This window comes from Callospermophilus lateralis, chromosome 12 (assembly GCF_048772815.1).
Source record: "Callospermophilus lateralis isolate mCalLat2 chromosome 12, mCalLat2.hap1, whole genome shotgun sequence".
Lineage (NCBI taxonomy): Eukaryota > Metazoa > Chordata > Mammalia > Rodentia > Sciuridae > Callospermophilus > Callospermophilus lateralis.
This window is the reverse complement of record NC_135316.1, coordinates 67,957,039-67,971,864: the sequence shown is the minus strand read 5'-3', so window position 1 is coordinate 67,971,864 and position 14,826 is coordinate 67,957,039. Positions and strand designations below refer to the sequence as shown.

Genomic DNA, 14,826 nt, shown 5'->3' with positions numbered 1-14,826 from the left:
ATCTCACTTACCAAAGCAGTGGGTAAAAGTCAAGTATTTATAGACTAATTAGTGAAGTCAACATGCCTAAGTAGGGTACTTTACATAATACCAAGAAATATGGTACAGTACTATGAAATTAGCAAAGTTTGGTATGAGGCAAAAAAGCAAGGGCCAGGAATGCCAATGGTGGAGGCTGGATGCTGTGGTAGCAGCTGGCTGTGGTGGCAGTGGGCTGTGGTGTGAGTGGCAGGACACAGCCAAGGTGCTGCTCTGATAACAGCATGCTTGCTCTGTAGCTTCTCCCCTTGCTCCTCACTTCTTTTTACTTACGAAAGTTTGGGAATATTAGTGAGGTCTGATTTGACTTCAGGATTTTTTTTTTTTTTTGAATTTACTATCTTATGATACAAACAAATGTCTTTGGCATCATTTAAAACACTTGAATTCTGGGGTAGAATGCAAGATCATTTTGTTATATATAAAGCTATATTACACTTTTGAAATGCATTCATTCTTGTCCATTGTATAGTTAGCTTGACTTTGAAAGTTAGGAAAACATTGCTGATGTGTTAGTTGTGGGCTAGGAGTCAGAAAACATGGTTTGGGTTCTGACTTTGTAAGCAGTCACTGCACGTCCTCATGCTGGCCACACAAGCCCTTTGGGTACCAGTATCCTCCTTTTGAAACTAGAGATACAGCATATTATAAAAATCAAAGGGGATAATGAATATCCAATCACTTTGTAAGTTGTACAGCACTGTAGAGCTGAAATACTTTTTAAAACTCATTTACAGTTGCGTAAGGGCCAGTGAAGGATTTCTTTCAAGATAAACGTGGGCAGAAATAGGATTGCAGCCTAGTCTGCTATTAAGTTAGTATGTTTTTGCTAGTGATCCGATCCGATGTATAGCTAGATCCTCATGTAACTTGCCTTCTGCACCCCATATACATTTTGGACAGGATGAAAAATCTCTTAGAATCTCCAAAGTAGGTGGTGGGATTTCTTTGTAAATAAGAAGGAATATCTCATTAGCTAGAAATCATGTGTAATGATTGCTATTTCCGCCAAGTAGCAGTTATGCATTTGGAAAGATCCTTTATGCTTTCTCAGAGTATTCTAGACCTAGAATGGGAAACAAAGCCGGCCACAGACCAGCAGTACCTCAGTCTGTCTGCCCCAAGTGAATATCCCTGGACATCTGATTTATGCCTACTTTTGTTTGTTCATTATCCTGTACTTCCTTTAATCCCTCTACTTATCATCCACAGGAACTAACAATTTGCAAAACCAGATGATAAAGCAAAATTGAAGCCCACCCATGACATCAAAAAGGGAGAAGGCAGGCATATTTAAATGAGCCAGCTTTAAAGAAGCGGTGAGTACCTGCACGTGAATGAGGTGTGAACTTTCTGGCCTTATCATCAAGGGCTGCCTGGGCTCAAGTGCTGTCTGTCTTATGTGTAACATTTGTTTGGTTTGGTTTTATTGTGGGGGGGGGATATGTGCAAAACAAAATCATGTTGAAATGATGGTGGTCATATGTTCACTGTTAATTTTTGTCACGACTGTTCTAAAGACCACTCAATATAAGTTCCACAATTCAGCACATAGATGTTATTAATCTAGATACACAATTCTAATCCTAGTACAATTATCTGTATTCAGTTTTGTGCTATCAGTCATTTTTCTGTCTTCCCTACCTACTGGTGCCCCTCACACCCATTTTTAGGTGCCAGTAGGTATCTAGGTATCTAGATTTTAGGTATCTAGAATTTAGGTAACTAGAGTGCCCCTGACATCTTAAATTTCCCAATTTGTTTCAGGACCTCTCAATCCCTTTTTTTGGTCCTATTTCCACCTACAAAATATCTCAGCCTCCAAAATTGCCTTCTCTTCCTTAGTATTATTAAAAACTGTCTCCTCCCCTTTTCTTATTACAACTGGCTAAATTACCAGTTGATCACTAAATTATAACAAAGCAGCATCCTAATTTATAATAAAGTGTCTCTAACCAATGATGCTCCTCCTTTAATTCTCAGTTCTCCCTTAATTTCAACTTTAAAGGAGAAAGATGATCATCAGGTATGCTGTTTACATGGCAAAGCAATAATTTGTTTGTTTACTAGTTCACTACTTGAGTGGCTGGTCTTCCTTGGATGTAGTAAAATAGGTAAAGGACTGTGAGGGTATGTAAATCCTTCTGGGCGGGTTGGACCTAGACCTCACCTTATGACATAGGAACTTTTTGTTGTCAAGCTCATCTTGGCTCTACCATTTAGAAACAAGTGACCATGTTCTTCTCTATACCTGCCCTGTAGGCAGCAACAATTTCACAATAAATGGGGAAAATAATGATAATTACAAAGATGAATGGAAGCAAGCCAGGTATGGAGCTGCACGGAGAAGACAAAGCCGGAGGAGTTGAGTAATTTAGCCTGCAAGGTTTTTTTCTCACCCTGAGGTTCTGGGTAATTGAGAAAGAAGAAAGGCAGAATAAGAGATGGCATGAAAGGGAAAGGGGAGAGAGAGGTTCAGGGAATACAGTGAGGGCTACATTTTTTAGTTAAAAGCCTCCAGGTTAATAAATATATTATGATGTATTGTTTATGTATTGGCTTGTGGCCTCTCTGGCATGCCCCTCTGGAGATATCAGAGGCCATCTCCCACAGTGAGGTTGAGGTTGTCAATAAATACTTACACATTTTCTTTTTAATCATTTGCTACCCTAATTCAGAATGCCTAGAAAGGGTTGGGAAGAGATCAGAAATCTCTCAGAGGGACAAGGCTAAAGGTCCTTGCCTTTTCCTGCTGAGGTTGCAGACAACTCAGGCACTAGGGCTTCAGATGGAGACTGGGGCAGGCCAGCAGGACACCGAAATTCAGAGACGCTAAGGACAAACCCCAGCTGAAGAAGCAAGTGGGGAGAAATTAAATGTGTGTGAAAACAATTTAAATACAATAAGCTTGCTGCATAAAGTTCAAGTTGAAACCACTTCATCTGTCTGAGTTAGTGCACAGGTGTGGCTCTGTCAGCCCATCCTTACCTGCCCTGATCATGGCCGGAGAAGAGGACACGGTACGGAATCGCTGGGAAGCTGGAACAGCTTCTAGGGCAATTGTGTCATTAGAATATTGGGTGCAATTTAACTTGGTGTTAAGATGCCTTTTATTTTTTTTTTTTGCTTTGCAGTCATCATATTATCAAATATAATCATCGATGGTTGCAGCCTATTAAACCCATAACTACCAAATTTGACTAAATGGTAGTGTACCTTTTAAGATAAAAATGTTTTTGTTGTATAAAAATGCTTTGTAGCTTTAAAAGGTCAATAGCTTCCTAGAGCAGAAATATGCCATGTAATTTTTAGAAGATAAATAATCCCCCAAACTTGATTTGATTGCTCTATTTTGAAGGATCACCATGGACAAATGTCAGCTCTGTTCTGTTAGGTGTGTTATGCTTGGAGGAGGACTTGAGAAAGCATTTCTTAAATTTGCAATTTTCAATTTCATTTAAAAAATCCAAACAAAATTATATTTAGGATCTTTTGAAGTGTTTTCTGAAGTTTCTTATAGAAAAAGAAACCATATCTTAAGTGATAAAGGTATTTGAGGATGTTACTAGGATGAAACACAATTTCACAGGATTTACTTTACAAATATGGATTGTTTATTATCTAAACTCTTAAACAATTAAGAGGCATATTTTGTGATATAAAACCCTTGCTGAGCACAAACTGATGATTTAAATTACTATTGTAGGACCTTAAAAGGTTCATTGGTCGAAGATGATTAATGCTCCCTTCAAGATAATACAAAATGCATCTCCTTTGCTATGTACAAATATCCTAAAAATAACTATCAGAATCCTTGTGAGGAAAAGAATTGTAGTAGGACTTTTTGAAATATAATTGTCAGAAACTTATTTAAACTCTCTGAGGCTCTTGTTTCTTATATATTAACAAGACCAATAATAATTTAACCCTCTCAGAGTTTGTATGGTGTTAACTGAGGCACTGAACAGCCTTGAGATGTGCAGTCACATCTTATCTCAGGCAGGGATTCAATGCACCTAATCTGGAGTCAGTAGAAGATAACTGTGTAGAGGGACTACTCTTAAAACTCCTCGAAATTTCCCCTAAAGAGCAGCACGTGTGGTTCTCTGCCTTCTTGTGCCACCCATTGAGAAGTCTAGCATAGTCCATCGTCTCTCCAGTGTGAAACCAGATTCTCACAGCCAAGCACGGGAGGTAAATGTCAAGTGGAATGAGAAATTACATTTGGGTGACTCCACTTGTGGGTGGCACACCTAACTCCATGCATTGAACAGTTCACAGTAATTGACCTTTGCCTTGACACTCACACATTGGTATAAGTCTGTCCTGAAACTGACTTATACCAAACTGACTTATACCTGGATGTGATATTCATTCAGTACACCTTTAAACGTCTTGATCAGTAGGGTTCAAGTTGACAGGGATGGTTCTAAAACCTGAGATGCTGAAAGTGGGTTATTATGGAATAATGCTCATTTCCATCCAAGGCTGAGGAGGAGACCTGTGAACATTAGGCTCAGGGTACATATATAATTTGCAGAATGCAAAGGAGTATTCTCTAGACTCCATTTATGTAGTTAGTGTATTTTAAGTAGTGGTAAATTTCAGCAATGTTAAAAATAACATCATCTGAATAATCATGCATTGCTGTTCCATAGGCTGTTTTTACATGAAGTATCTTTGATCATAATGGAATGCAAAACCTATATTTTTGTGAAATCAGAAGATGAACTGAGGGTATAACTGAAGTTGGGGATGAATCATGATTATTTTACTAGGCTTGGTGTTGAATAGAGGAGCTAGCACTTCCTAATGAATTATTTTAAGTTCCTTTAGCAGTTAATATTTTACTGTTCTTGTCTGAGTTCGGGCCTTCAAGACTAGGTAAAAATGCATTTCTCAGTTGCTGAATTTTCAAGTTTTCATCTACAAGATAACAACATCAAAGACCGAAGTTTTGCTGGAGAGTGTTTCAGAATAAATTCAGTATAACTGATATTATAGTAGGCCTGTCAGTATACCCCAAGAAAGAACTGCCTCCATTAACAACAGCCCAGTTTCGTAAATTTACATCTTTTGTGGCAAATATTGTCCTAGGTGTCAAGGACAGAAAAAGAAAAGCAAAGAGGAAGAAAAAAAGTTACAAAAAGTGTGGTAAATTTTCAACTGAGGGAAGCATGAGTATGTTGTGGGACAATCACCAAAAAGAGAGAATCTGGGCCAGCTCTTTGGTTTTTTAATTAACCATTTCTAAGTAAACAACTCAGTGGAATTTGGAGAGTGTGTCTGCAGAAGATAGTACCTTGATTTGCCTTGAAAGGCTTTTGAGGAAAAGAGGAGGAAATAGGTAAGTGGAGGCAGCAGATGGATGTTACCATAACATTTGGTCTTAGAGGGCAGCTTACTTCCCTGGTGAAAGCACATCAAGTTTTCCTGTGGAAGCCAAATCACACCCCGTCGTCCTTGTGGAATCCAAGGGATGCAGCTGCAGGAGTGGGTCCCCAGGGAGGTCCTGTGATCCAAGCCAGGCTTCTGAAACCCAATCCAAAGACATTTGTTGAACTCTAGGAGGAACTTTTGTTTTGTTTTGTTTTGTTTTAACAGTGAGATTGTTAGTTACGTGATTCATTGTAAATCTGGAGCTTCTGGAGTTATTTTGTTTTCAGTTAAACATACCCTGCTTAAAGTTGAGCCAGTGCAGAGGGCAACAGAATTAAGAGATGGAGAAAGGTTCTCATAATGTAATATCCTAGGTCCACCCAAACCTGAACCAAAGGGACTGTGCATTTAAGTCTGTATCTATTCCCCCCTTTCACTTTAGCTGCTTGGAGTTGGCTTCCTGCCACTGGCAACTGGAATAGCATTAACAAAGTTTTTTTTTTGTTTTGTTTTGTTTTGTTTTTGCAGGGAGGGTTTAGGAACTGTTTTGCTTTTAAAAAATTTTAGTTATTTTGACTTAAAAAGAAACTGGGAGTTTCCACATAAATATATTTTGAAAGAGAAATTTTCTTTTTCTCTAATATCTTCCAAATATCAAAAACTGAAGTTCAGTTCTAAAACCAGTGTTCCATTTTAGAACAGAATTTTGTGTATCATTACACAAAACATAGAAAGTCATTGTTTTTCTGCAAAAGGTTTATTGTGTTTTTCTATACTCTCCAGCTACTCTCTTGTGAGGTTTCTGGACATGGATTCCCCCAGCTGTGGGGAAGTCAAGCCTACCACCAGGTTAGGGTTGCACCAGCCTCATCTGACAGCACTGATAGCTGTCTCTCTTCTGGGGTTCACAGAATGTCTCCTTAGTACTAGAGATCCACTTTCTGGAGTTGCCTCTTAGGAGATCATCTCTTATTCAGCCCTAGTACAGGTTTTGTGAGCCATCTGAGGATGTGTGGACAGGACATATTTCAGTGCGACCATGCCTGATAATATCTGACCAGTGTCATTAACTCAAACTTGTCATTTCAAATTGTTAAATTTCTGGATTTTGTTGCTGACCAGTTTTTCCAAAACAAAATCATTCCCTTTAAACCAATATGAATAAAACTAACCAAAATTGCACCTATATCGGTCTTATCTGGTGATTATTTAGGAAGTTCACTTTCAGATCTTTCTCTTTGATGTCTTTAATCAGTTACCCCTGCCAATCAAAGATACCTTTTACCTTCACACATCATTGATGAATTTTTAAAAAATTTTGCTTCCCTCTTGCACTTATCCTCTCATTTACCTGGAAGCCCATAGGAGGTTAATGTGTTCTTCCACAAAGCTCCCTGGCTGTTTGAAACCATTTTCTTTCCATGCTGTGTCACTGATTTATCTGCATTTCAGGAAACCAGAATAGGTACAGACTTAAGAACATGAATTTGATAAAAAATGGTTGATTGTGTTGGGAAAATCTTTCCTCCTGGAAGCAAAATTTGAACCTCGCTAAAGAGCCTTGTTGCCCAGTTGGTCTGTGGACCTGGGCTGGGGCTCTCAGAAGATACTCTGATCTAGTTCAGAGGCAAGAAGATGGGCCAGGCCGACTCTTCCATGATGTATGGCTGGCTGAGCCAGTTTCGCCAACAATGAGCTTGCAGGTGCTGTTGAAATAGTAATCCTCAGTTGGCCCACAAGGAACTGTTGACAGCTCTGATGGGAAGAAGAGCAGTTTAGCCTGCCTGCATCATCTCTGTTGAGGCACTTTGTGGAAGGCACTCATTTCCAGGGAACCAATTTGACAAGGGGGCTTGGCAACTCAGTCCTCAGGATGCAGTGAGAAGGATAGTTCAGATTAGTCTGTACTGTTTTGGCTGTTTTCTGGTGTTGTGTGTTTCTGTTTAAGCTACTAGGAAGAATGAGATGGATAAGTGAGAAATGTGGTAGTAGGTGACAGATCTTACTATTTTTGTTTTTAGACACAAATTGTCATTGCAGTTCAGTCTAGATTGAATTGCAGATAATGAAAAAGCAGAAACTGAGGTTGCAGGGAAGTAATCTCTGTGCTGTCAACATCTGTGTAGGCCCAAAAGGAATGAGTCCTTAGAATGTGGTAAACTGAGGACATGCGGAGAGGTGGCAAAGGGTATTTAGTTTCATTTAGATTCCTTCCACTTGTTTACCTCTGCAAGAAGAGTGATAGGAACTTCATGCCACCCACAAGCCCCTGCGGGATATGACCCTGCTGCCACCAGTGACCTTTCTCATGCCTGTGCCCATTGTTCACCATGCTTCAGAGATGCAGGTGGAGCGTATCTTCCACTGACACCACAGGACATTGCATCTTCTGCCTGGGATACTCTTGACCAGAACTGAGGCTTGGCAGCTCCTTCTGACCCTTTAGCTTTCAGCTGGAATGCCAACTCCTCTGAGGGACCTTCTCTACACCTACCTAAAAAAGTGTCTCCACTCCATAGCCAGTGACCACATTTTAAGTTATTTTGAAGTTATTCTCCTAATTTTTTTGCTTCTCTATTTTTGTCTTTTCCTACTAGAATACCTGTTTTATGAAGGCAAGGATATTTTTTAAAAATATTTTTTCAGTTGTAGATGGACACAATATCTTTACTTACTTATTTTTATGTGGTGCAGAGGACTGAACCCAGTGCCTCACACATGCAGGGCAAGTGCTGTACCATTGAGCTACAACCCCAGCCCGAAGGCAAGGATCCTGCCACTGTATTCCCAGCACTTCAGTATTTTCCAACACATCATAGGGTCTCCTTTAACACTGAGCATATAAAATTCCCACAGCTGTTTGAATTCTGACCCATTATTTTATGATTCACACATAAACAAGCAGTTTTATTGCCCTTTTCCATTATGGGGAAAATGTCACCCTCCACACACTGTGCCCCCCACCTAATACCCATTGGAGTCCCTGAAACTCAGATAAGGTGTCTGGTTTTAGTTAGTGAAAGTGGAGAGATGATTTTGGACACTAATGATTAGACACATATCAAATCCTTGCATAGAGGTGACACCCTCCTGTGACATGAACAGCCATCTTCTCCAGCTGCAGAGCATGCATATTTTTACACAGCATGGGCATTAATTTAAAAAATCAACAGATCCCTAAAAGTTTTTGTCATCTCTCCATCTTCAACTTTGCTTTATGAATCATGGTTCCAGCCCTTGGGAAGAAAAGCAGAAGCAGGTGTCCAGAAAGCTTAGCATCCAGGTGACCTCACAGTGACCAGGGCCCACAGACCAGGCCTCCTTCTGAGGCTGCTCACGGGATCTGATTCTATTACATTTGCTCCACCCTTGGGGCCTTTTATTTATGTGTGTGAGAGAGGAAAGAGAAAGGAACTTGACAAGAAGATTTTTTGTGAGGCAGTTGAATAGCAGAATAGACAACAAATGCCACCCTAGGGTAAGCTGGAAAGGCTAGTTGCACAAAAATTGCATTTTTCATTATCATTTTAAAGATGGAAGGATGGGAAAATGCAGCAGCTTCCTACACCTCTGGTCCTTTAGAGATGAGTGTCAGCTCACTGAAACACACATGGCCTGTTCATGTGGTGACACAGATACTTTGATTTTAATGATATCTGGAATTCATTTTGAGATAGAAAAGAGATGGTGTTGAACTCTGTGCTCCCTCGGCCCCTGGACTCAGCCCTGTGGTTGCCAGAGCATGGGGCTGCCTGTGAGGTCTGCTCAGAGGTGCACCTGCCCCCTAAAGAGGATAAGGATTCAGAGGACAGGACACTTGGAGAAGGGTTAGGGGCGTAGGGTGGTGTTTATATGCAGAAGGAAGAAAGTTTTTGGAGGAAAATAACTACTGGCTTCTGTTCAAGATGGTTGATTATAGGCTTGCTTCAGAATGAACCAAACTCCTCTCTCTTATAAACTCATTTATTTCTTTTGAAGATAAGCAAAAATCTGACTCCCTCCTCAGCCTAAGCACGCCGCTGGTCTTGACCGGCAGGTGCTTTCAATTACTGGCTTCTGCCTGAGCTGAGATGTGTTAAATTCCTGCCAGGTAAGGAGAAGCTTGCTTGATGAAGCTTGACTTCTGTCCCCTTATTAGTTGGATCATTTGGAAAGTGGGTGGTTCCTATTGTGGCTGTGTTTCCAATCCAAAAAATTAACAAGCTAATGTGGGCATTATAATTGGTTTTTATAGTTATTTTGGCAATGAGCGTATTCTCTTATCAAGAAAACAAAACAGCACCCTTTCTGCATTCAATTCTGTCAACTTTTATTAAACATCAACTGTGTGTTGGGCCCTGTGTCCGCCCTCAGGGGAGGAAAAGTGATGAAATATGCTCTTCACAACAGTGGGAAACAAGATGCTGGCTGCTGTGTGGGGAGACAAAAGACACTGTTGCGGCTGAGGCTCTCATTTTTATTGATTCAAAAATGCTTATTTATTGAATGCTCAACATTTGTCAGGCCCTTTGCATGAATCTCCCCCACTTCTTGCAGCAGTCTGGTTCAGGGGATAATACTGATGTTACAGTCAACGAAATGGAGGCTCAGAGAGAGTGAGGGATTCCCAAGCTCATACAACAAGGAGGGACTTCTGATGTTTTGTGTGTCTATTTTTCTGTCGGATGACAATTTAGATAGGAAAGCACTTTTAAGTAAAAACACCTCATAGGTTGATTAAGGTCATCTACAAAAGAGACGAAGGAGAAAAATGATCTTCATAGTCTTAAACAGCTCTGTGATCTAGCATAGCTCAAAGGTTTTAGAACTTTTAACAGAGAATCAACATCAAGAATTTCTGAGAAGTTGAAAGTAAGGTTTTCTTTTCTGCTTCATTTTTAGAAACAGAAGCAAAGAAAACTCAGTGGTTTGTTCTGAAGATATATAACACAAGTAAAATAACAGTTTTTACTATTGAAAGGAGGCAGGGGACCTTAAATACTATAGCTTAGTGACTCATTTTACTACAAACCATGGTGCCTACACAGTTTACTCACGTGTGTGAAACAAACTTCACTTGCACAGCTGCCATGATAACACCCCACTTCCTTTCCCCATCCTGTGTTCCATGCACAACATGCTTACCCCGCCCCCACCACATGTACTTGTTGCTGGAGACTGAATGCTGTGTCTCCCCCAAAGGCCTATGTTGACATCCTAATCCCCAAATGATGTTATTAGGAGGTGAGGTCCTTGGGATGTCATTAGGTTATAAATGGGAAACTGCCCTTATAAAAGAGACCCTAGATAATTGCTCCCTCACCTTCTGCCATGTGAGGACTCAGCAGGAAGGCAGCTGTCCCTGCACCTCATGAGACCCTCACCAGACACCAAACCTGACCTCACCAGACACCAAACCTGACCTCACCAGACACCAAATCTGACCTCACCAGACACCAAATCTGTTATCACCCTGCTCTGAGAGCTCTGCCTCTAGAATGTCACAGGTCTGGTTCTCACAGGTCTGTGGCATTCTGTTACAGCAGCCAGAGTGGACTATGGCACCTGGACTTTAAATTCTGAGGAACCCTGCCATCGACACCACTTCATCTTTGCAGATGAGGGATGTATGTCCTTTGTCACTGGCACTTTGCAGGTTTTGACTGCTGAGGGGAGTTTCTCCCAGTAAATGAAGCTTTCATGTTGTTCAAAAAAACTTTCTCTCTTGTGTGTGTGTGTGTGTGTGTGTGTAAGGGATTGCTTTTTGACCTACTTTTTTACAACTGGAAAGAGAAGAAAATTTTGTCAGTCTCAACAGTCTTACAATTCCATTAGAAATTTTATCCTTTTCATTTTAGAAAGAACTCAAAACTTGAAAAACTAAATAAACTCCAGGCCCAGTAAATGACTGGAGGGTTATCATTTCAATTACAAGCATGGTTGTGTAATGGAAATGCTTCTTTTGAAAGCAGTGGTACTGGAGTTTTGTGTTAGGGAAAAATAAATTATCTTTTCCCAGGATTGTCTATTTCAATTTTATTTTCTTGAAAAAAAAAAAAAAACAGAATATAATGAAACTTCTGTGTATTAATTTTTTTTAGAGCCTGTGTCAACCTGGTCTCACTTCTGAAGTTTTCTCTCTGAACTGCATTGTGTCTTTTTAAAGGAAAATAGTATGTGGTGCACTGTTTAGTTTTATTTGAAATCATTTTTAGCCTAAAAACTGCAGGGGAAAAAAGTGATGTCATTAGGAGGTGGGGTCTTCAGGAAGCGCACTTTTCCTTTCACCAGGACCCTCCCCTCACCTCCCCTCACCACCTAACAGACTTCAAAGCTACAGAATTGGAACTGTGAGAGATTTCCAGAGCTTGCCATTTTAAAAGTGTTGTAAATAATGGAAATAAGATAAAATAACAGCCAGTGGATTTGATAAGTGGGCTATAAATATCAGACTTTGCTGTAAGTATAAATTCACTATAAACACTTCCATTAGCATGTTATTTGATACAAATCATGGACATCATCCTCCATACTACCCTTACTCCTCACAGGAGGTACCACTATCCCCTATTGAGCCAGGCACGGTGGCACACACCTGTAATCCCAGCTACTCAAGAGGCTTAAGCAGGAGGATCACAAGTTTGAGGACAGCCTGGGGAACTTAATGAGACCATCTCTCAAAATAAAAAATGAAAAGGGGTGGGGGTGGGGATATAGCTTGGTTGCTTGGTTTTAGAGCATCCCTGGGTTCAATCCCATATATATATGTATCTCACACACACAGAGAGAAGAAAAGCCATCACATCCTATTGATTAGCCCTCAGCAACAACTCATTTCCTATGTACTTCTATTTCTCAAATCAAAGGTACTACTTTATTTTGGGGGAGGAGGATCTTTAGAACACTGAAATGGTTGTCTTATCACCTACTCCACTCCATTCTTGCTTCCTATAATCAATTTTTACCCAGACACCCGAATAAACAGTTAAAAACACAGGCTGGGAGTGTAGCTCAGTGATAGAGCACTTGCCTAGCCATGCAGGAAGCTCTGGGTTTGATACCCAGCATAGCAAACAAAACAAAATGTAAATCCAAACATGGCATTGCCGTACACAGTAGGAAGTACATTTCTAACAAAGTCAACAACCCCACAAAGCTCAACAGGATCCAGTTTATACCCATTTCTCATCACTTCTTGCGTCTTTGACCTCCTTTCCATTCCTTTAACTCTCTGAGCCTATCCTTCAACATACCTTTCTATGACAAGTATTATGAGCTTAGTTTGTTTGAAAACATACACCTTAAGAAACATTTATTATATTGCTGTTACTTTATGTACACATTATAATGCTACCTTTTTTAAAAAATAGAAAGGAAAGAGGTTGGTTGAGGACACTGTAGGTTTCAAAGCTTTAAATTTTGTATTATCCTCATAAGACCCACATTTGTAATTGATACTTACATTAAGAAAAGCTGAAGGAACAGTAAGATAGTAGACCTAAATCCAAATATGTTAGCAATGAAATTAATTGTAAACAGACAAAATACTCCAATTAAAAGTCAAAGATTGTTGGAATAAATAGATAAGCTACAACTTAATGATACTGTTAAGAGATATATCTAAAATATAAGAATATAAAAAGATTAAATGTAAAAAGATGAAAAAAAGTCTAAAATGCAAATACCCCAATGCCCCTTCTCAGAAAAGGGATGTAATAACAACATTAACACTAATAAGACTTTAAAGCAAACAAAAAAAAAATACCAGATATAAAGAGGATATTTTCAAGTGTGAAAGTTTTAATTCATCTGGAAGGAAATAATCCCAAAATTTTAGTCACTTTAGTCATTAACATAAACCAATTAAAGCAAAGATTGACAGAAGAGGTAAAAGAGAAAAACACACAGATAGTAAGAGATTGTGATATATAGCTTTCAGTAATTGAAAGAGCAGAGAAAATCCAAGGTGGCTATAAACTTTACTTATGGATACGTAAAGACATTGAACACACAAGTACAGAAACTCTTTATCTAGTACACATGGAACATATGAAAAACTTGGCTAGAGAGTTAGCTCAAAACAACTCTAAGATTATTTCAAAGAATTAAAAACTTAAAAAGGATTAAAATTTGATCATGATTCATTTAAATTACAAATTAGCAATGTCAATTCTGAAAACAACAGTAATTTTTTTTTTTTTTTTGGTACCAGGGATTGAACCCAAAGGTACCTAATTACTGAGCCACATCCCTGACACTTTTTATATTTTATTAAGAGACATGAACTTGTGATCCTTCTGCCTCAGCTTCCTGAGCCTCTGGGATTATAGATATGTACCACCACACTGGGCAACAACAATAAAATCTTGAATGTTCTCATATTTTAAAATGAAAAATTTCACTTCTACATAGTTATAGTTCAAAACAAAATCACAATTGAAATGACATGATATTTTGAACTGAATGATATTAAAACTTTGGTATACCAAAATATATACATGCAGCCAACACCATCTTTGAGGAAAATGAATAGCCTTAAATGCAAGTCAGAAAGAAGTCTGAAAATTAATAAATTAAACAACTACATCCAGAAATGTTTTTTTTAAAAGGGAAAACTAAACTGAAATCAAGTGGAAAGAAGAAAAAATAAAGGGCAAACAGAAAACAATGACAATTAAAAACAAAGAATACATAGCAGAAACCATCACTAAAGCCAAAGATTTTTTTCTTTGAAAAATATACTAAAATTAGTAATTTCCCACAAAGAAAAAGAGATTAAAACAGTACCTGGGCGGGCATTAGGGATGAAAAAAAAAAATCATCAGTTTTTTTTACAAACATTGAGAAAATAATAAGAGGGTATTACCAACAACATTGTCAAATAAGTATAAACTTTCTGAAGAAACAATTGCAAGTTAAGTCTGGTAATATAATAAAATGTTAATAAGTGAGTAAATTGGGTTTAAACCTGGGAAACAAGACTAGCTTAATGTAACTTTTCATGTTAATTTTATAAAGGAGAAAAATAATGTTTACCAACAAAATATTCATTATAATTCAATGTTAGTAGTAATCCTTACACAAGAAATAAAAGGAAGTTTTCTTATTCTGAAAAGCCCATCCACCCCCAAATCCATAGTGTGTGTGTGTGTGTGTGTGTGTGTGTGTATACATATACGTATATATTATATATTATATACACATACACACATGTATCAGATGAACACATGTTCAGGCTGTAGATTTGATATGTATCAAATCTACGCCTGAACATGTGTCCATCTGACCTCTTTCAGACATGTGCCGTGCAGCTCAACATTTAGTCACTCGTCTTCTCTGTGGTTTAAAAAGAATGAAGAAATAGAAAAATGAGGGGAATTCTTCACCTGTTTTTGAAACTATACAGAGTGCATGGTAGGAATAGATTAA

The 14,826-nt window shown here is 38.7% G+C and overlaps 1 protein-coding gene across 5 annotated transcripts in view; it reads left to right on the top strand.

The window, feature by feature from the left end:
* Positions 1-14,826, top strand: part of Enox1 (ecto-NOX disulfide-thiol exchanger 1) — a 533,584-nt gene that overhangs the window by 200,954 nt on the left and 317,804 nt on the right. For all 5 annotated transcript variants that reach the window (XM_076872046.1, XM_076872045.1, XM_076872047.1 and 2 more), the window contains one exon: positions 1,252-1,358. The gene's annotated coding sequence lies outside the window, so the exon portion shown is untranslated. The remainder of the gene's footprint in view (positions 1-1,251; positions 1,359-14,826) is intronic.